This window comes from Arachis ipaensis, chromosome B5 (genome assembly GCF_059453495.1).
Source record: "Arachis ipaensis isolate K30076 ecotype BB chromosome B5, ASM5945349v1, whole genome shotgun sequence".
Classification (NCBI taxonomy): Eukaryota; Viridiplantae; Streptophyta; class Magnoliopsida; order Fabales; family Fabaceae; genus Arachis; species Arachis ipaensis.
In genome coordinates, this window is record NC_142440.1 from 54970942 (window position 1) to 54993249 (window position 22308).

Consider the following 22308-nt stretch of genomic DNA (forward strand, 5'->3'; position numbering starts at 1 on the left):
TTCTCAATTCTACATCTTGATTTTCTTAGTTGTAAAGTTAATTTCTCATTTTGCCCTCTTTTGTGATGTTGAACTCATGTTGGATTTGGTTCACATATAATGCAATTTGATGTTAATGTCTCTTTTATTGTTGAATTGAATTGTGATCTTGTTTTCCTTGCAATTAGTGGTTGGTAGATTTTATTATTCTTGTAATTTATGATGTTTACTTCCATTGCACTCTATGTGTTTGATGAAATGTTCTCTTTAGTTTTTGAGTAGTTCTCTTGACCCTTGGCCTAGGCGAAGGGGATTGAGTGACCTTGAGTCCTTGGGTTTTGTTGAATTGGCAATTTTAGAACCCTTGTGGATCAATTTGATAATCATTGACTCTAACCTACTACTAAGTCAATTGGTAGCTAGGTTGGGACTTATGGATTGATGTTGATCAAGCCATTTGACGTACTCCAAGCCTAGGAGTAGACATTACGTACTTAAAGCTTTAGAAAGTAGACCTAATGAGCTTGGTTCTGCATGATTACCAATACTTGAATTGTTAACAAGGATAGTGATCTCAATTACCTAAGTCTTAGCCAAAAGTCCTTTACCTTGCTTTGTTTAATTGCTTGTTTGAGTTATTTTCCTTGCTATTTACGTTATTGCCCCCTTATCAATCAAACCCCCTTTTACCCCTTCATAGCTAATAATTGACCACTTCATTGCTATCTTCGTGAGACGACCCGAAGTCTAAATACTTCGTTTAATTCTTATTTGGGGTTTGTACATGTGACAAAACCATATTTTAATTTGATGTAAGAGTTGTTTGTTGGTTTGGAGCTATGCTTACAACAAAGTAATTCCTTTTTTTAGGAAGAAAATCTAGACCGACAACGATTCACGCCGTCAAATTAATGGCGCCGTTGCCGGGGATAGCAATGGTGCTATGCTATTAGCTATTGTATATATTGTGAATAGCTTGATTTTTGGTTTGTTTGTTGGCTTTTGCTAGTTGTAGGACTTTGTTTCCTTTGTTTCTTCTTAGTTTTATTTTTGTTTCCTCTTATCACCATCAATTCTCATCACTTTGGCTATGAGTATGTTTCAAGCTATGTTGTAGGAAATGGAAGCTTCAATGAGGATGTGCATCAAGGATTTGGAAATCAAAGATGGGAGGAACCCCAAGCTCAAGGACAACCTTCTTGGCAACAACCCCTCCGAACTCATATGGGTATAATCCTGATCCTAATGTATACCAATCCAATATGTGTGATGACCCTTATTGTGATTGTCAACCACAACCACCACATGCATATGAACCCCCTCCACAACATAATTTTGAACCACCTTACAAGCCTACTACCACTATTTACCTCCATATAACCTCAACTCATACCCACCATACCGACCACCATATGAACCATATCTAGAACCACCGCCTTTCCAATACCAATACTCCCATGAGCCACAAAATCCACACACACCACCTCAAGGATTTCACCTATATGAACTACCTTCCAATTACAACAACCTTCCCTTAAATAATGAGTCTTCTCTTCCACCATCACTTCTCAATGAAGCCTCAATGACGAAATTGAGAGATCTTAAATCTCTTATCTCAAGGCGACAAGAGGAGGATGAAAAGAAGTTTGCAAAGTTAATATCAAAAATGGCTATCATGGTAGAAGCCATTGGTAACATGATCTTGTCCTGCCTTAGCTTATGCGATCAAGGCGCTTCCATTGTTGAATGTGAAGAAACAACCAAGGAGCTTAGTGAACAAAAGGAAGTAGTGGATGGATATCTGATGCGTATTTTCAGAAAACGAAAAACGAATTCCTAATACACAAAACTAATCGGCAAGTGCACCGGGTCGTATCAAGTAATAAAACTCACGTGAGTGAGGTCGATCCCACAGGGATTGAAGGATTGAGCAATTTTAGTTTAGTGGTTGATTTAGTCAAGCGAATCAAGAGTTGATTTGAGTGGTTTGTATTCGACAGAATTTAAATTGCATGAAATTAAAAGGGAGAAGGGTAGATTGCAGAAAATTAAAGAGCAAAGAAAGTAAATAAGCTGAATCTTAAAGAACAAGTAATGTAAATTTCAGAAACCTAGATTGCAAGAAATGTAAATTGCAGAATCTTAAAGTGCAATAAATGTAAATGGCTTGAATTGTAAAGGGAATTGGGAATTGGATTTGCAGAAATTAAACAAGGAACAATAAATTGCAACAAACAGGAATGTCGAAGATGGATTCAATTGAACCGGATCTTGACAAAAATGGAAATCAGCTTGGTGTAGCAACGAAACAGGGAAATTGAAATTTAAAGCTGTAGATCTCAGGACCCAAGAGACTAGATAACCAAGTCTAGATCCCACTGCCTTCCTAGATCCAGCAAGAACAATTGCAAGGGAAATGTAAATTGCAGAGAGAATAGAAGAAGAAGCAATGAACAGAAATTGAATTTTGATTATGCAGAAAATTAAACAAGATCCAAAGGTGAGATTGAAACAGAAGTTCTTCAATTCTCCACCTAAGATTCCAAGCAAAAAAAATAAAGAGTGCTCAACAAGAACCAGGAAGAAGAGAGATCAATTCTCCTCCCCAATTCTCTAGAATTGTAAAACAGCCAAACAAAAATGTAAAGTGAGTTCTCTACTGTAAGTGTTATGAAAATTCTAAAAGGAAGCTCCATAAAAACATAAATCCTAAGCTATTTATACACTTTCTTCAAATGGTCTTCAAGCCTTCAATTGGGCCTTTGTTCTTGATGGAATTGGGTTGATAAAGGCCTTAGTTGATTGCTCTTGGAGTTGGAGAAAGATCCATTGTGAACCGGGTTGAAAAACATAAAAGCTTGAGTAAAAGTTTGAGTAAAAGTTTGAGGTCAAACTTTTGCTCAAGCTTTTTATACCAGCTGCCCCATTCTTGCTGCTACCAACGTTTGAGCCAAAGTTTGGGGTCAAACTTTTGCTCAAACGTTGGCCCCCTTGTAAATGTGTGTTGCGCCAACGTTTGAGCAAAAGTTTGACCTCAAACGTTGGCGCAAGCTTTTTCCTCCAGGGTGTGCAAGAGTGGCGACAACGTTTGAGCAAAAGTTTGACCTCAAACGTTGGCGCAAGCTTTTTCCTCCAGGATATTGATTTTGTGATGCCAACGTTTGCCAAAAAGTTTGAGGCAAACGTTGGCTCAAGCTTTTTTCCTCTGGAGTGTTTTTCAATTCTTCCAAAAGTTTGAGCTAAAGTTTGAGGTCAAACTTTTGCTCAAGCTTTTTGTTCTCTCTTGCTCCTAGCCATTCCTTCCTTCTTCAACCTTCTTCAAAACTCTTTTCACCTATCATCAATCAAACACATCAAAGCTTTGCTTAAAATCATGAGTTTGTTATTCTTTCATAATATATGACAATTATAGCATAGAATCTCATGAAATTGCATTAATTCATACATGGTTGATTGAATCAAAGGAAACATGGAAATCTACCCAATTGGCTTGCTTATGGCTCAAGAAAGTGCATAAATCAAGTGAAAACAAAAGAAAAAGGCTAGTGAAACTAGGCTAAGATGACTTGTCATCACAACACCAAACTTAAAACTTGCTTGTCCCCAAGCAAGAAAAGAATTATTGAGAAGAAAGAATGAAATGGACGAGTATGTTCATGCTAGCAGAGTATTCTTGGTAGTTCATGGGGTTTTCTGTGGATATGTAAACACTCACTTCTTATTGACTTTTAGGCCTAGAAAGTCTCCTTCAAGCATCAAGCAACACACTGCTATGACCTCTCATTATTCCTTTGTCCTTGACTATTATTTTTTTTTCTCTAAAAGCTTTAGTTCAGTGTCATGTGTAACAAGTTCTTTTCTTTCTTTATACTTGACACATTATTCACTATAGACACTTGGCTCACATTCCTTCTTAAAACATTGATGTCCAGCACCTCTTTGGGTTACTAAATGCCTTGTAGTTAGGTTGCTCTTGATAGTGGACTTTCAGCTGATGATCCCGGGTTAGTTAACCCAAGTCACCAAGTGTTGATGCACTCCAAAGAACTTAATAATCCAAGCAGATCCTAGTACAGAGACATCACAGGCATATATTCTAAGGTTCAAGCTATTGGTGTCTAGCTTTGTTTCTTTTTTTTTTCTTTTATTCTATTGCCCATTTTTGGCTTTCTCTTTTCTCTGTTTGTTTTTCTTTTTAACGAAGGACTTTTATTTGATTGAGATTCATAGACAGTGAACTACTTTCTGCTTAAAAGGAGACATCCTAGTTCTCTTATTCATTAAAAGTGAGCTATCATACAATCACACATACATACCACCACTTACTTTTATTGTACTTCTATCTAACAGAGAACTATCTCACTTCACATTCAAACATTTCTTTTATTGAATTGAAAGTGCAAGGGACAAAGCATGCTTTTTGTTAAGTGAAAGTAAACACACAAGCACACATTTAGAATAGCTTACTTATTTTAAGAGAGTGATTCTACTTGTACTAGATGAACACTTTAGCAAGACATAAATCATAGCATATCTCAACAGCTGAAATTAAGTACAGATACAACCTATTGGTTTGCAGTTCTTGTGTCCTTCTTTCTGTTGGTCCCCTTTTTTGAGTCATGGTTTATAATGTCTTCAATTTGTGGTTAGTTCCCTACATAACTCTCAAAAGTTGCTTGTTTTTTTTAAGCCCTTAGGTGACTGGTTAGTATGCATGAATTGAGTGCGGCTTTTGGATTTAATTTGGTGTGGGAACACCAAACTTAGTTCCTTGCCACTTCCTCTGATGCAACAGGTAAACTATATGTAAAATCTTATGTTCTTGCTAAAGGTTATGAAGTTAACACTAGAGAGCAATTAAGTAACTGAATAATCTGTTTGATTACTTGGAGCTAGTATTGTGCATGAAGTGAGAATGTGTTTTTAAATGATGTTTTGGTGGAACACCAAACTTATGATCCTTCATTCTTCTTTAAATTGTTTTGGTTTGTGACACCAAACTTAGCTCCTTGCAATGCATACCAAATATTCAACATTTTTATTGCAAAGGCTATGAAAAGAAAACTACCTCTGGTTGGGTTGCCTCCCAACAAATGCTCTTTTAATGTCACTAGCTTGACATCCTTCAATTCTTCTCAAGAAGGCTGTAGGCTCTGAACCTCTTTTTCCTTATCCCATTGTCCTCCCAAGTACAGTTTTGCTCTATGACCATTTGCTGTGAATTGACTCTTTGTTGCTTCATCTAGCAATTCAATACTCCCATAAGGAAAGACCTTTGTCACCAAGTATGGGCCAGTCCACTTAGACTTAAGTTTGCCAGGGAAGATCTTAAGCCTTGAGTTATACAGGAGCACTTGTTGTCCTGGCTTGAACTCCTTCTTTGTGATCTTCTTATCATGCCACCTCTTAGCTCTTTCCTTGTATATCTTAGCACTCTCATAGGCTTCTAGCCTGAATTCATCTAACTCATTTAGTTGTAACAACCTTTTCTCTCCTACAGCTTGGGAATCAAGGTTGAGGAGTTTAGTGGCCCAAAAAGCTCTGTGTTCCAACTCTACAGGGAGGTGGCAGGATTTGCCATATAATAACTGAAAGGGTGATTTGCCAATAGGGGTTTTGAAAGCTGTCCTATATGCCCATAAGGCATCCTCTAGCTTCCTAGCCCAATCCTTTCTCGTGCTTCCCACTGTTTTCTCTAGGATCTTCTTCAATTCCCTATTTGCGAGTTCAGCCTGGCCATTAGTCTGAGGGTGGTAAGGTGTGGCTACTTTATGGATTACTCCATATTTGTGGAGGAGTTTCTCCATCTGTTTGTTGCAAAAGTGACCACCACCATCACTAACCAGACCTTTGGGCACTCCATATCTTGTGAAAATGTGCTTTTTAAGGAATTGGAGGACAATCTGTGCATCACAGGTGGTTGTGGCTATGGCTTCCACCCACTTTGATACATACTCTACTGCCACCAGGATATATCTAAAAGAGTAGGAAGGAGGAAAAGGTCCCATGAAATCAATGCCCCATAAGTCAAACAGCTCCACTTCCAGGATGAAATTTTGAGGCATCTCATTTCTTTTTGTCAATCCTCCAGTTCTTTGACATTCATTGCATTGGTGAACAAACTCTCTGGCATCCTTGAAGATAGTTGGCCAATAGAACCCACTCTGTAATACCTTTGCAGCTGTTCTCTCTGGTCCAAAGTGTCCACCATATGCTGAGCCATGGCAATGCCATAGTATGTCCTTTATTTCACTTTCAGGGACACACCTCCTAATCATTCCATCAGAGCATCTCTTGAATAGAAAAGGTTCATCCCACAAGAACTTCCTTGCTTCATTGAGTAATTTCTTCATTTGTTGCTTGGAAAATTCTTGAGGTATCTTCCTTCCTACCTTGTAGTTTGCTATGTCAGCAAACCAAGGTGTTTGTTGAATTTGGAAGAGATGTTCATCAGGGAAGTTCTCATTTACTTGCTGTGGTTTGTCTTGCTTAGCTTCTTGTGGCACTCTTGATAGATGATCTGCTACTTGATTTTCACTTCCCTTCCTATCCCTCACTTCAATATCAAATTCTTGTAGCAGCAACACCCACCTAATAAGCCTTGGCTTTGAATCATGTTTAGACATTAAATACTTGAGAGCAGAATGGTCAGTGTATACTATAACTTTTGAACCGATCAAGTATTGTCTAAACTTATCAAATGCATATACAATTGCTAAAAGTTCTTTTTCAGTGGTGGTATAATTTTTCTGTGTTTCATTCAACACTTTGCTAGCATAATATATGACATGATGTAATTTGTCCTTCTTTTGCCCCAGTACAGCACCGATAGCAAGGTTGCTTGAATCACACATAAGTTCAAAAGGTAAATTCCAATCAGGGGGTGTGATGATTGGTGCTGTAATGAGCTTTCTCTTGAGAGTTTCAAAGGCTTGTTTACAGTTATCATCAAAAATGAAGGGAACATCATTCATTAGTAAATTGCTCAATGGTTTTGCTATTTTTGAAAAGTCCTTGATGAACCTTTTGTAGAAGCCAGCATGCCCAAGAAAACTTCTTACTGCTTTCACATTAACAGGTGTAGGGAGTTTTTCAATAACTTCTATTTTAGCTTTATCAACTTCTATACCTCTACATGACACTTTATGCCCAAGAACTATTCCTTCCGGAACCATGAAATGGCATTTTTCCCAATTCAACACCAAATTAGTTTCTTGGCATCTTTTCAAAACAAGAGTTAAGTTATGCAAGCAAGTGTTAAATGAATTGCCAAAAACAGAAAAATCATCCATGAAGACTTCTAAGAATTTTTCCACCATATCAGAAAAGATAGAAAGCATACACCTTTTAAAAGTGGCTGGGGCGTTGCACAGCCCAAAGGGCATCCTTCTATAGGCAAAAACTCCAAATGGGCATGTGAAGGATGTCTTCTCTTGATCCTTGGGGTCCACCACTATTTGATTGTAACCAGAATACCCATCCAGGAAGCAATAATAAGCATGGCCTGCTAGTCTCTCCAACATTTGATCGATGAACGGCAAAGGAAAATGATCTTTTCTTGTTGCATCATTCAATCTCCTGTAGTCTATGCACATTCTCCACCCAGTCACTGTCCTAGTGGGGATCAACTCATTCTTTTCATTGGTGATGACTGTCATTCCTCCCTTTTTTGGCACAACTTGAACCGGACTCACCCAAGAGCTGTCTGAGATTGGGAAAATTATCCCTGCATTCCATAGCTTCATCACTTCTTTTTGAATCACCTCTTTCATGGTTGGGTTGAGTCTTCTTTGAGGTTGAACCACAAGTTTTGATTCTTCCTCCAATAAAATTTTATGCATGCAAATAGCAGGGCTGATGCCTTTGATGTCCTCAATTGTCCACCCCAAGGCTGTTTTGTGAGTTTTTAATACTTCAATCAACCTTGCTTCCTCATCCATGTTCAAGGAGGAATTTATAATCACTGGTAATGCCTCTGCTTCCCCAAGAAACACGTATTTGAGGTGAGGAGGGAGAGGTTTCAACTCCTATTTTGGTTTATCCTCTTTCTTGTCTTCAATGAGTATTTATATCACTTCCTCTCCTTGTTCTTTCTGATGCTCCAGATAGTCGTCTTCAAACATTTCTTCTACCAGCCCTTCTATCATATCCACATTCATGTAGTTCTCTTGCTCTGAGGGGTGTTGCATTGATTTGAAGACATTGATTAGCATTTGTTCATTATGCACCCTGAAGGTCATTTCTCCCTTCTCCACATCAATAATGGTTCTTGCTGTGGCTAGAAATGGTCTCCCCAAGATGATTGAGCTGCTTACTTCCCCTTCTGTGTCTAAGATTACGAAGTCTGCGGGGAAGATAAACTTCCCGACCTTCACTAGTAAATTCTCCACAATACCATTGGGTGTCTTGATTGATCTATCAGCCATGACTAGTGACATCCTGGTGGGTTTAATTTCTTCTATGGCAAGCTTTCTCATCAATGATAGAGGCATCAAGTTGATGCTGGCACCTAGATCACACAGGGCATTTTCCAATGTTATCTTGCCTATGGTGCATGAGACTACAAAACTCCCTGGATCTTTGAGCTTTGGTGGGATACCCATCTGGATCACCGCGCTACATTCTTCAGTGAGCATGATAGTTTCCTTTTCTTGCCAACTTCTCTTCTTGTTGATTAGCTCCTTCATGAACTTGGCATATAAGGGCATCTGCTCTAGTGCCTCAGCCAAGGGAATATTTATCTCCAACTTCTTGAAAGTCTCAAGGAACTTGTGAAATTGTTGGTCCTTTGCCTCCTTGTTGAATCTCTGGGGATATGGCAGTGGGGGTACAAAGGTCTCCTCTGCTTGTTGCTTTTGATTTTTGGTTGGCTCTTCAATTGCTTCATTCCCCTTTTTTGGAATTCTTGATTGTTCCTCCTTTTTTTGAGGTTGCTTTGAAGCTTGCTTGCTTGCCATTGCATCATCATCATTGGCTTCCTCTGTGTGTGTTGGCTGTTCCTCTTCTATTGGTCTTTTGCTGCTCTCTACTTGCTTCTTTGTAGTGTCATTGTTGCTCATCAATGTTCTCCCACTCCTTAATTGTATTGCCTTGCATTCTTCCTTAGGATTCGGGATTGTGTCACTCGGCAGTGAGCTTGAAGGTCTCTCAACAGAAATCTGTTTGGAGATTTGCCCAATTTGCCTCTCTAGACTCTTCATGGAGGCTTCATGGTTCTTGGTTGTCATTTCTTGTTGTTTCCACATTTTGTCTATCAAGGTTTCCAAGTTGGTGAGTCTTTGAGATTCAGGTGATGCTTGTGGTGGGTTGTGAGATGTGGATGGTGGATGGTGGGTATTTTGGTTGGTGGGTTGGTTATTAGATTGGTAGTGGTTGGGGTTGGGGTAGTTGTTTTGAGGCTTTCTGTAGGGGTTTTGGTTAGTTTGCTACTGGTTGTTGTTTTTGGTTGTTTCTTGAAGTGTTTTGGTTTGAGTTCCTCTGCCATGGTTGTTGGTTCTGGGTGTGATTATCTCCCCATCTGAGGTTTGGGTGGTTCTTCCAGGATGGATTGTATGTATCACCATACACTTCATTTGGTCCTTGGTTGTGCATATACTGCACTTGCTCTTGTTGTTGTTCTTCTTAGTTCTCCTCATTCTGCCCCCATGTGGAAGACGGTTGGCTTGTGTTAACTGCTGCAACTTGGAAGCTATCAATCCTCTTAGCCATTTGCTCAAATTGTTATTGAATTTGCTGCTGCATCATCTTGTTTTGAGTCCGCTCCTTCTAGCTCCATTAATCCTCTCCTTTGTGATGGTTGGCGATTTCTTTGATGAGCGAAGAAATATTGATTGTTGGCCACCATGTCAATAAGATTTTGAGCTTCTTCTGCTGTTTTCATCAGTTGCAATGATCCTCCAGCTGAGTGGTCAAGTGATTCTTGAGCCTTTAAAGTAAGTCCTTCATAGAAGTTCTGTAGCTTGTCCCACTCAGTGAACATTTCTGGTTGACATTTCCTCAGCAGAGCCTTGTATCTCTCCCATGCTTCATACAGATTTTTAGCATCCAATTGTGTGAATGTTTGCACCTCAGTCTTCAGCCTGATGACTCTTTGAGGTGGATAGAATTTGGCTAGAAATTTAGTCACCAAGTCATCCCAACTGGTGATGCTTCCTTGGGGAAAAGTTTCAAGCCATTGTGCGGCCTTGTCCCTTAATGAGAACGGGAACAGCAGAAGCTTGTAAGTTTTAGGATTCACACCATTGGACTTGACAGTGTCACAAATCCTTAAGAAGGTAGATAGATGTTGATTTGGATCCTCCAATGGTCCTCCCCCAAATGAGCAGTTGTTTTGGACCAATGTAATGAGTTGTGGCTTCAGTTCATAGTTATTTGCATTGACATTAGGGGTGAGAATGCTGCTTCCACAATGTCTAGTATTTGCAAAGGTATAGGAGGCCAATACTCTCCTCTGCTGTGGGTTATTGTTAACCCCTCCTTCTGGATTAGATGGATCTCCTTCCATCTCGTGATATTCTTCCTTAGATTCTTCCTCTCCAACAATATTTTTCCCTCTTTCAGCTCTTCTTAACCTTCTAAGAGTTCTCTGGTCAGTTTCAGATAAGACAGGAATGGATCTCCCTGTACCTGACATACAAACACAACAAAAGAAACACCACCAGTAACTCTTCAATCTATTGCTAGAATGAAGTTTAGTTTAAGCAAAATTTCAAACAGTTAGCGTGTTAGTAAAAAATTTGAGAAACAGAAAATAAAAATGCTAGATCTAGATCTCCACTTCACGTAATCATTGTCAATCTATTTCAATCCCCGGCAACGGCACCAAAAACTTGATGCGTATTTTCGAAAAACGAAAAACGAATTCCAAATACACAAAACTAACCGGCAAGTGCACCGGGTCGTATCAAGTAATAAAACTCACGTGAGTGAGGTCGATCCCACAGGGATTGAAGGATTGAGCAATTTTAGTTTAGTGGTTGATTTAGTCAAGCGAATCAAGAGTTTATTTGAGTGGTTTGTATTCGACAGAATTTAAATTGCATGAAATTAAAAGGGAGAAGGATAGATTGCAGAAAATTAAAGAGCAAAGAAAGTAAATAAGCTGAATCTTAAAGAACAAGTAATGTAAATTTCAGAAACTTAGATTGCAAGAAATGTAAATTGTAGAATCTTAAAGTGCAAGAAATGTAAATGGCTTGAATTGTAAAGGGAATTGGGAATTAGATTTGCAGAAATTAAACAAGGAACAATAAATTGCAACAAACAGGAATGTCGAAGATGGATTCAATTGAACCGGATCTTGACAAAAATGGAAATCAGCTTGGTGTAGCAACGAAACAGGGAAATTGAAATTTAAAGCTGTAGATCTCAGGTCCCAAGAGACTAGATAACCAAGTCTAGATCCCACTGCCTTCCTAGATCCAGCAAGAATAATTGCAAGGGAAATATAAATTGCAGAGAGAATAGAAGAATAAGCAATGAACAGAAATTGAATTTTGATTATGCAGAAAATTAAACAAGATCCAAAGGTGAGATTGAAACAGAAGTTCTTCAATTCTCCACCTAAGATCCCAAGCAAAAAAAATAAAGAGTGCTCAACAAGAACCAGGAAGAAGAGAGATCAATTCTCCTCCACAATTCTCTAGAATTCTAAAACAGCCAAACAAAAATGTAAAGTGAATTCTCTACTGTAAGTGTTATGAAATTTCTAAAAGGAAGCTCCCTAAAAACTTAAATCCTAAGCTATTTATACACTTTCTTCAAATGGTCTTCAAGCCTTCAATTGGGCCTTTGTTCTTGATGGAATTGGGTTGATAAAGGCCTTGGTTGATTGCTCTTGGAGTTGGAGAAAGATCCATTGTGAACCGGGTTGAAAAACATAAAAGCTTGAGTAAAAGTTTGAGTAAAAGTTTGAGGTCAAACTTTTGCTCAAGCTTTTTATACCAGCTGCCCCATTCTTGCTGCTACCAACGTTTGAGCCAAAGTTTGGTGTCAAACTTTTGCTCAAACGTTGGCCCCCTTGTAAATGTGTGTTGCGCCAACGTTTGAGCAAAAGTTTGACCTCAAACGTTGGCGCAAACGTTTTCCTCCAGGGTGTGCAAGAGTGGCGCCAATGTTTGAGCAAAAGTTTGACCTCAAACGTTGGCGCAAGCTTTTTCCTCCAGGTTATTGATTTTGTGAGCCAACGTTTGCCAAAAAGTTTGAGGCAAACGTTGGCTCAAGCTTTTCTACCAAAAGTTTGAGCTAAAGTTTGAGGTCAAACTTTTGCTCAAGCTTTTTTCCTCTGGAGTGTTTTTCAATTCTTCCAAAAGTTTGAGCTAAAGTTTGAGGTCAAACTTTTTCTCAAGATTTTTGTTATCTCTTGCTCCTAGCCATTCCTTCCTTCTTCAACCTTCTTCAAAACTCTTTTCACCTATCATCAATCAACCAAACACATCAAAGCTTTGCTTAAAATCATGAGTTTGTTATTCTTTCATAATATATGACAATTATAGCATAGAATCTCATGAAATTGCATTAATTCATACATGGTTGATTGAATCAAAGGAAACATGGAAATCTACCCAATTGGCTTGCTTATGGCTCAAGAAAGTGCATAAATCAAGTGAAAACAAAAGAAAAAGGCTAGTGAAACTAGGCTAAGATGACTTGTCATCAATATCTAGGATATGTTGAGCACATAAAAGAATCTCAAGTCGAAGAGCCCTCTTCCACGAAGTTTGGAAGGGATGTTAAAGAGGAGCGTGATGTTGAGGAAGTAGATAGAGAGTCAAAGGAAATTTATCAAGAAGTGGATTCCATCATTAGTGATTTTTTGTCCACATTGATCAAACCCCTCGATGATCTTGTTGAGCCTTCTTCCAGTGGATTAGAAAGCAATGTTGAGGAGGATGTGCAACATCCTAGGCATATTGTGAATGAAGAATTGGAAGAAGTTTCCCAAGCAACAAGCCCTCCCATTTATAATGATTCCAAATCGACATACAATCCTCTTGAGTTTGATGATTCCTTCCCCACTGTGCCTAGAATTGATGACGAGGTAGACTTCACTAAACCTCCTATCTATGATGAGAGCGATAGGGAAGGGATAGGAGAAATTGGTGAAGAAGAGTGTGAACTTGAAGAGACTTGGCAAGAGGAGGAACTTGAAAAACCTTGCGAAGTGGTGGAAGCCTCTAGAAGAGGATGGACGGGAGTAGAGCGTGCTTTATCAAGATCTTTGGGAACCCCTCCACCTAGGCTATCATCCAATCCTTTGTCTGGGTGGCTAAAACTTCTAACTCTTAGCTTTATTATCCCACTTGAGTATGGTTTGCTTGAGACGAATGGCCAACTTAGGGCGCTTTGTGGAATTAAGCGAAAGAGGAGGATGTTTAGTGGTTGGCGTTCTAAATCTAGACTCATTATGGTTGGAAGCTCAAAATTGAGAAGTATGGATTGGTGTAATGCTCAATTAAACGGGTCTAGGAGGATAGTTTGGTGCCTTCATGAGCATTCAACTTTCTTGTCACCCGGACAGAATCAAGGCGATCAACTAGAAGATGGGTGCGAAGACAAAATATGGGATCCTGGATCACACTATGGAAACCAATTTTGGGAGCTCATATCTTGGAGAGAACTTCACCAAAGCTTGGTGAAAATGGTTGGAATTCCTGACAACCGATTGAAGGACAAGCACTTTTGGAGGTTCAAGGATGGATACAAGCATAAGCCACCTTGACAAGGAACCTTCCAAATGTCCAACTTAAGGACTTAAACCAAAAGTGCTTGGTGGGAGACACCCCACCATGGTAAAATCTTTCCATTCTCCTGTAGATATAATGAATGAATGAATTGGGTTACATTCTATATAGTTCTTTCCTTCGTGGTATATTTTGTCTTGTTTGCTAAATTGTTTTTACATTCTATGCTTTGATTAGGGATGATTCTTTGAAATTGAGTTTTTGCTTGGATTGCAAGTTTCCTCAATTTGTTTGAAAAATCCCCAAAATTTCAAAAATATGTCTAATTTTGCATCTTAGCTAGTTTTAGAGACTTAGAGGAGATTGGGAAGATTATGAGCTCTTCTTGGTTCTCTTTTAAAAAAAAAAAAACACCAGTCACGCGCAAGCGCAGGGTGCGCGCGTGCGTCGGCTGCGCATTTAGGCTTTCTGGGCCAAGGACCAGAGAGTTATGCCACTTTTGGGCCAACTATGTGCCCTAACCCACGCGGACGCACGCTGTGCGTGTCCGCGACCCTTTCGTGTTGCCCTATCCACGCATAGGCGCACCTGGCGCCTCCGCAGCCCATCATCATTCAAAACATCCACGCACAAGCGCACAGTACGCGCGTGCGTCGATGCATTTTGGCATCACCCAGGCCAAAAGACCCGAGAGTTATGCCAACTCTGGGCCCCTTTTGTGCCTCTGGCCCAGCTCACCCGCGCGGACGCGCACTGTACGCCGTCGTGCCCGGGCCCATTGCCAATTCTCCCATCTACGCGCAAGCGCATGTGGCGCTTCTGCGCCACTTCCTTATTTTCTCACCCACGCGGACGCGCACGGTGCGCGCACGCGTGGATTCAAATTTCCACTTACCCCAGGGACGCGAAGCCCTAGCGCAGCTCCCCTTTCCGGCATTTTATTTCCCCTTCTCCCTTCATTTCCAAACATCATCCCTGCCACCACCGCCGTGAACACCACCACCGTCACCACACATCCCCCTCTTTCTTCGCCCCCCTCTCTTCCTTGTTTCTCTCTTTCTTCCTCTCTTTCTCACCCAATCTTCCCTGCTCTGCTCCAACGCCACCCCAACACCGCCACAAGCACCGCCGCGACCTTCATTGTCGCCAGCACAGATCCGTTGCATCACCAGGCCACCGTTTCTGCTCTGGCTATTCCCTCTATCTTCTTTTCTCCCTTCCCTTTGTTTGCTCTGTTTAGTCTCTGTCTTCCAGGTTTCTGCCTTCCCCTATTCTGCTTCCTTTACTTTTTTATATTAATTCTGTAATTAGCTTAGTTAGTTAGTTTAGTTTAATTAGGTGGTTAGAGAACCTGGGCTGAGAAGTGGATTTAGGCTTGTTTTGAATAATGATGTTGCTTAAAGGTGTTGCCATCCATTGATTTTCTTGCTTTGTTTGTGTTGTATGTTTGACTAGTTTAATGCTGCTTTGTCATGCCTAGTGATACTGAGTCTTGTTCCAATTTGAACCCAATTCTCTGAATTCAATCTGTTCTAAAGTGTTTGAATTCAGATTGCTTGCTTATTGAATGGTTCATTGTTGATGGAGTGATGCTATTTTTCTCAGATTCAAATTGAATTGTCAATTGCTCCACTTCTATTTTCCATTTTATTCTTGTTTTAAGACCCTGGTGCTGTACTGAAAGCCAGCATTTTGTGCATTGTTTAAAAGAAAGAATGTTGTTTGTAACTTGCTGGTTTGGTTTGAATTGCTTTCTGATGTTTGCAGCTAAAGATTGGCTAATTGTTCAATTCATATGAACTCATACATCATTTCTGTGCTTTTGATTTTTAATGAATTCATATGGAAAGTAATTTGACTATTTGAACTTGGGAAATGGCCAATTTACTGTTGAAATGCTGCCGAATTTTTCCTAACCATATTTCATGAATTGACATTGTTTGATTGATGCAATAAGCCTCTATTTGACGATTTTTGCGTCATTAGGATCTTGTTTGCTAAATGGTTTTGGAAACTTCTCAAGGACATGTTTACAAGTTTTGGTCATGCTTATAGTACTCTTTGTTGCTTACATGCATGGCATGGCTGAGTAAGTTTTTCGATTGGCCACTGCTTGTAACTCTTTTAAGGTTTCGTGCCTCTTTTGCATGAACACACAAGTTGAAGGTTTTCAATCTATGTGGCCAATTTAATTCACTTTATTCATACGTAATTTACATCAAGCCACATAGATCATAAGGTTTTCCACTCTTATTTCAACTTGTGAATTTTTTGCATCATTGAATTTGGTGTTGAATGCTTCTTGATTGACTCATTCTTTAATGTTTTGACTTTACCAACACAAATTCATACAACCCTAGTGATCTTCACATTGATTGATGACTTGTTTTCTTATTGGTTGCTTTTTGGCAATATCACATTTCATCATCAATGGCTTAATGCATTTCATGATTGTGAGTATGCTTGCACCCGTATTTTGCACATTTCCTTCAATTGAGCCGATAACTGTCATGTCACTGATTTTTGAACTAATTTTTAACTTTAACTTGATTAACCAACTGATTTCTCCCTTTTGTTTTAAACTTGACCATTTTGATCATTCGTTTGGATATGGCGTTTCTTAGGCTTAATAGACAAGTGTTGTGCAATTATGGTTCAAATTCTTGCTTTGTGGCCTGATTTGAATCATGTATTTTGTCACTTGCATTCCAAGAATTCTCTTTCTTTTACTCACTTCATGAACATCCTTTGCTTTGAGTGCTTTATATCTACTTGCCTAGCTGCTTATTTTGTATCATCTCTGTTTTTCAGGATGTCGGACAAAGGGAAAGCTATATCCACTACTTCTAAGAAGAGAAAGCGCTCTAAAACCTCTACCCCATCACCTTATGCAAACTATGCTAAGAATCCCCTGAATGAAGAGGACAAGGAAAATCAGCTGCTACCTTCCACTGACCCAATCAAATTCCTAAACCTTTACTGTGAGCTTCACTTCCCCGGTTTTCGGAAGAAGAACATAAACATTGAGAAGAAGCTGGTCCTTCCCAATGATGTGAGGCGTGCCATAAACACCCGCATTCTGGAATTGGGCTTGGACTTTGTTGACAGAAATTTGGGGAAGATAAACACTTCATGGGTGAGGGAGTTCTATTGCAACTTCTTTCGTGCTACTCTGGATTCAGTCCAAGTGCGGGGTAGAGAGATTCTAATCACCAAGGCTGCTATTAGGGAGGTATTGCTTTGCCGACCTCATACTGATGACACATGCGCCTATGAGCAGGCAGAAGTAGCTATCCACTGCATGACTTTCGATTATGAGGCGCTTAAGCGCGTGATTGCCACACCTGATGCCCCTTGGGGGATGGATTCTGGGAACAAGAAGCCCAAGGGGATGCGTTTAACTTATCTAATCAAGAGAGGCTAAGACTTGGCAGCATATTTCGCCCATTATGTCTTGCCCACCACTCACTTCTCAGAGATTCCGATGGATATGCTGGTTCTGATTGGATGTGTGATGGAGGGGAAGGAGGTAGACTTCCCCCGGTTGATTAGACAGAGTATTTAGCGTGCACATATCCGTGGTCTGCTGCCATTTCCTACATTGGTCACCAGCATGATTGAGCTGGCTAATGTCCCATAGGAGGATGATGATGTGACACCACCACCCCCAGATGAGGACGACAAGGAGGTTACCATTCCATGGGGTGGATGGGTGCACGAGAGGCCCCCACCCAAGCGCCGTTCTCGAGCCAGAGCAGTGGAGGAGGCAGTTCAGCCCTCGTCATCAGCAACCGCAGTAGGACCCCCTCTACTTCAGCAGCCGCAGCATCCTTACCACCACCACCAGCACCTGAGCCGACTTACCTGTTGGTGCAGCACCTGTTTTGCTTTATGGAGCGCCTCGAGCATCATATCATGTAATGATATGATTACATAGACCAAGTGTTTGCCTCACAGGGCATTGAGCTACCTCCGCTCCCAGACTCTCCCGTCTCCGACGAGCAAGATCAGGAGGAGGAGCATGATGAGGAGCCGACACATCAGGATGCACCTCTAGAGACACAGGTCACCACAGAGGTTCAGCACCCTCCTTAGGTTTGGCAGGACACTCCACAGCCAGTACCACAGCCAGTTCCTGAGCGACAGCTTGAGCCACAGCCTGGCGCGATTGTTGACTGATAAACCATTATTTTTATAATTTATATTGTTTTTTATTGAGTGGTTTTATCAAGTCTTTACCTACTTATTCATATAGATTGCATGAATTTTATAATTCATTCCTAGTATTATTTATGGTTGAAAACTTGCTTCCTAGAAACCTTTAATTAGTACATTTTAACTCTCCTTTATACCACTCGATGCCGTGATCCGTATGTTAAGTGTTTCAGACTTCATAGGGCAGGAATGGCTTGGAGAATGGAGAGGAAGCGTGCAAAAATGGAAGGAACACAAGAAACTAAGGAGATGACCAGCAAACACTGATGCGATTGCATGGCTCACGCGAGCGCGCGAAATGAAGAAATCGTAGCGACGCGAATGCGTGCCTGACACAAACGCGTGGAGTGGAGTCTGCACGAATGACGCGAACGCGTGAACGACGCGAATGCGTGACAAGAAAAATTACCGAATGATGCGAACGCGTGGACGACGCGTACGCATGACCTACGTGATCTGTAGAAATAACAGAATACACTGGGGGACATTTTGGGCCGCATTTTAACCCAGTTTTCGGCCCAGAAACACAGACTAAAGCTAGGGAACATGCAGAGACTCAATACGCATCCACACACATTCATATACATCGATATTAGGATTACTTTCAATTTTAGATCTGAATCTAGATTAGCTTTATATTGATAGTTTATGCTTTTGCTTTGGATTTTGGATGCTGAAGAGTCATTACCTCTGCGAAGACATTACTTTAGTTTGTTTCTTATTCCTTTACTCTCATTAGTTGCTCATTGACCCTATTCAACTAAGTATGTTGCATTTGGAATTTATTAATATATAGAGTTACTTTTAATTTTAATTAATTTTAATTCTCTATTTTATTTTATTTAATTTACTATGTCTTCTTATATTTTTATGAATATTAATTCTATGTCAATGGAGTAGATTTTCTACTTAACGTGGGGGTTGATTAAGAGGAGACACTTGAGTTGGAATGCTCAAGTGCTTAGTTAAATTGGAGGTTGTTGGCTAATTCTGTACCTACTAACGCTAGACCTTCCCAAGGGAGAGGACTAGGATTTGCGGGTAAGAGTTAGCTTAATCATTTGACTTTCCTTCATTTAGTAAGGGATAACTAAGTGAAAACAATAACCTCTTTACTACACTTAAGAAAATTTCAACAAGGATAGAACTTCCAATTAATCATTCTCCCAGTCAAGGCCTTTTAATATTAATAATAATTCTTCGTTCTATTGCTTTAATTTACAATTATTTTTATTCATTATCAAAACTCAGCTTTGCTGGAAAACTTCTAGTTAATAAAATAGCACCCTTTCCTGCAACTCGTTGAGAGATGACTTGGGACTCATACTCCCAGTATTTTTAATTTTAATTTTTGTGACAACCTTTTTTAAGTTGGTGAGGCAGACTTTAGCTGGTTGAGAGCTATACTTGCAACGCATTTCTTTTATTAAGACTCTCTTAATTGGTCTAACTTCTGCCATGCACCAATTTTTGGCGCCGTTGCTGGGGAGTTGCAATAGTGTGCTAGATTATTAATTAGGTTACATATTTTATTTCATTTGCATATTTTATTTTTATTTCTATTACCATGAGCTGTACGTCTTTCTCATTGAATGACGCGTTCATTGCCTGATCCGAGCTTAGCCGCTTTTAATCATGAAATTGAAAGAACTCTTTCACGTATTAGGCGAGCTCGACGTCGGTTAGCCTCTGAGGGTGGTGAAGTGATTGTTATCAATTCACCAATCTCATCTGAGGGCAAATCTAAACCGCCATCTGAGAGCGAGACAAGCTCTTTTACTACTGATCCAGTTGATTCACGTGCAGGTGACATGGCAGAACCTAGGAGAATTACTCTCCAGGAAGCTGGAGCCCCAGATTTTTCACTGCAACCATATCAAGTGCATCATCCAAATCTGGCTGCAGATTTTAAATTGAAGACTGCACTAATCAACTTGATGCCCAAGTTTCATGGCTTACCTGCTCAAGAGCCTATTAAGTACCTTAGGGATTTCCAGACAGCCTGTTCTACTGTTAGGCGTAATGGTGCAGATGAAACTTCAATTCTGTTAACTACCTTCCCGTTTTCTCTTGAGGGGAAGGCAAGGGAGTGGTACTACTCCCAACCTAAAGTGACTGTTACCAACTGGGATACACTCAGGAGAGAAATTTTGGAAAAATACTTTCCAGCTGAAGTCACAGATAGACTGAGAAAAGAGATCTCCTACATTGTTCAAGGTGACTCAGAGACTCTCTATGAATACTGGGAGCGCTTTAAGAACCTTCTAGACGTATGCCCCCATCACATGATTGACAGACTAGTGTTGATCAGCTACTTCACTCAAGGCATGAATCCCCAGGATAAGACTAAGCATGGCAACTGACCAGTGACTTAGTTGAGTCCACTGAGAATCACAGGCCGAGGTGTAGCCACTCAAAAGCTATCGCAGAGGTTTCCTCTAGCATTGAGACTACTGCTCTTACATAGAGTATATGTGAAATGACCAACCTACTGAAACAGATGCAGTTGAACCAACAATAACAAGCTCAGCCTCACCCACCACAACAGAGCCAACAGTTAGTTCTCCAAAGAGTATGTGGAATCTATGCTGATTATAGTCATTACACTAATGAATGTTCACAGCTCCAATAGGAAGACAACACTGTGGTAGCTACTCATAACTTCTATGACCGCCCGAATCAAGGATACAACCAACAAGGCGGCAATTACAACCAAGGTGGAAACCATAACCAGGGATGGCAGGATAACTCCAACCAAGGTTTGAGAGATAATTCTCACCATAATTGGAGGGACAACTATAATAGAGGAGGCAGAGATAACAATAGAAACCAGAGGTGGAATAACAACATTAACAACAAACAGCAGAATCAGAACTAGCCTTACAGAGCACCTCACCTAAGACAATCTCAAGGATTCCAGCAAAACCAATAGTAGGTTCCTCAGATTACTTACTCCAATTCCTCATCAAATGACGAGATGCTTCGTTCTCTTGCACAAGGGCAACAAGACATGCAGATGCAGCTGAACTCTACTTTAAATGGTATGACTACCATTTTACAAGCTCTCGTCTCCAGGTTAGATTCATCACCTAATCCTAACCCCTACCTAATCCCAAAGGTGGCATCAATGCTATCACTTTAAGGTCCAGAACTACATTGCAGGAGAGGAACCAGGAGGAGCCACGCCTACCAGAACACGTCCCAACTGAGGATGTAGTGGAAGTGGAAAATGTTGAAGAGGAAGAAGACGTACAAGACATAGTTGAAGAAGAAGCAGCTCAACCACAGAACAAAACACCAAAGGATGCAGAGGCTGTACAGGACGCCATTCCTATCCCATTTCCACACCTGGCAAAGAAATCCAGGAAGCAGATAGAACTTGATCCAAAAGTGGTAGAAATATTAAAAAAGGTTGAGGTAATTGTTCCCCTTTTTGATGTTATTCATCAGGTACCTAAATACGAAAAGTTTCAAAAAGATTTATGAATACATAAGGATAACATTAATGAATTAGAAACTATTCTTTTAGGTAGTTCTATATCTGCTTTAATGGGAGGTATACCTGAAAAATGTAGTGACCCAAGTCCATGTATGGTTAACTGTACCATTGGAGGTGTAATTTTTTCTGATTGTATGTGTCATTTAGGAGCATGCGTTAGTATAATGCCATTGTCTATATATGATACCTTGAGGCTCCTTCCCTTAAAATGGTTGGTAGCTCGTTTTGTGTTAGCAGATAAAAGCATTATTACAGTAGTTGGAATTGCTGAAGATGTATTAGTGAGCATTAAGGGGCTAACATTTTCTATTGACTTCTATATCCTGGAAATGCCCCCTAATGACTCAGGAAGACCATCATCAATCCTGCTTGGAAGACCATTCCTAAAAACATCAAAGTTCAAGCTGGATGCATTCTCAGGAACTTACTCCTTTGAGATAGATGGCAGAACAGTGAAATTCAGTTTAAATGAAGCTATGAAGCACCCTTCAGAAGATCATTCTATCTTCCAGTGCGACATTATTGATGAAACTGTAGCTGAAGTTCACCAAGAAGAAATGGAAGAGAAGCACATGGAGCAAGGTCCAAGTGTGGGGACACTTTCTGAAAACAATGAAGACCCTTTACCATTATCACCAGCCGCGGATGATCCAGAGCCTAGCTATGAGCAGAAATTGGAATTAAAGCCTCTTCTTCCACACCTCAAGTATGCTTACCTTGAGGATAAGCAGAAGTTCCCAGTTATTATTGCAAAGGAACTTACCTCTCAACAAGAAGAGCAACTGCTCAGTGTACTGAGAAAACATAAGAAAGCAATTGGATGGAGCTTGGCAGATATAGTAGGCATTAGTCCCCAAGTTTGTGAACACAAAATATTCTTAGAAGAGGGAGCAAAGCCTGTCCGTCAACCTCAAGGATGATTGAATCCTACCA

The 22308-nt window shown here is 40.2% G+C and overlaps 1 non-coding gene across 1 annotated transcript; it reads right to left on the minus strand.

Annotated features, from left to right (window-relative positions):
* Positions 1-20059: 20059 nt before the first annotated feature.
* On the minus strand, positions 20060-20167 carry LOC148564233 (small nucleolar RNA R71). Its single transcript, XR_015884900.1, has one exon. It is a non-coding gene; the product is annotated as a small nucleolar RNA R71 (small nucleolar RNA).
* Positions 20168-22308: the final 2141 nt, after the last annotated feature.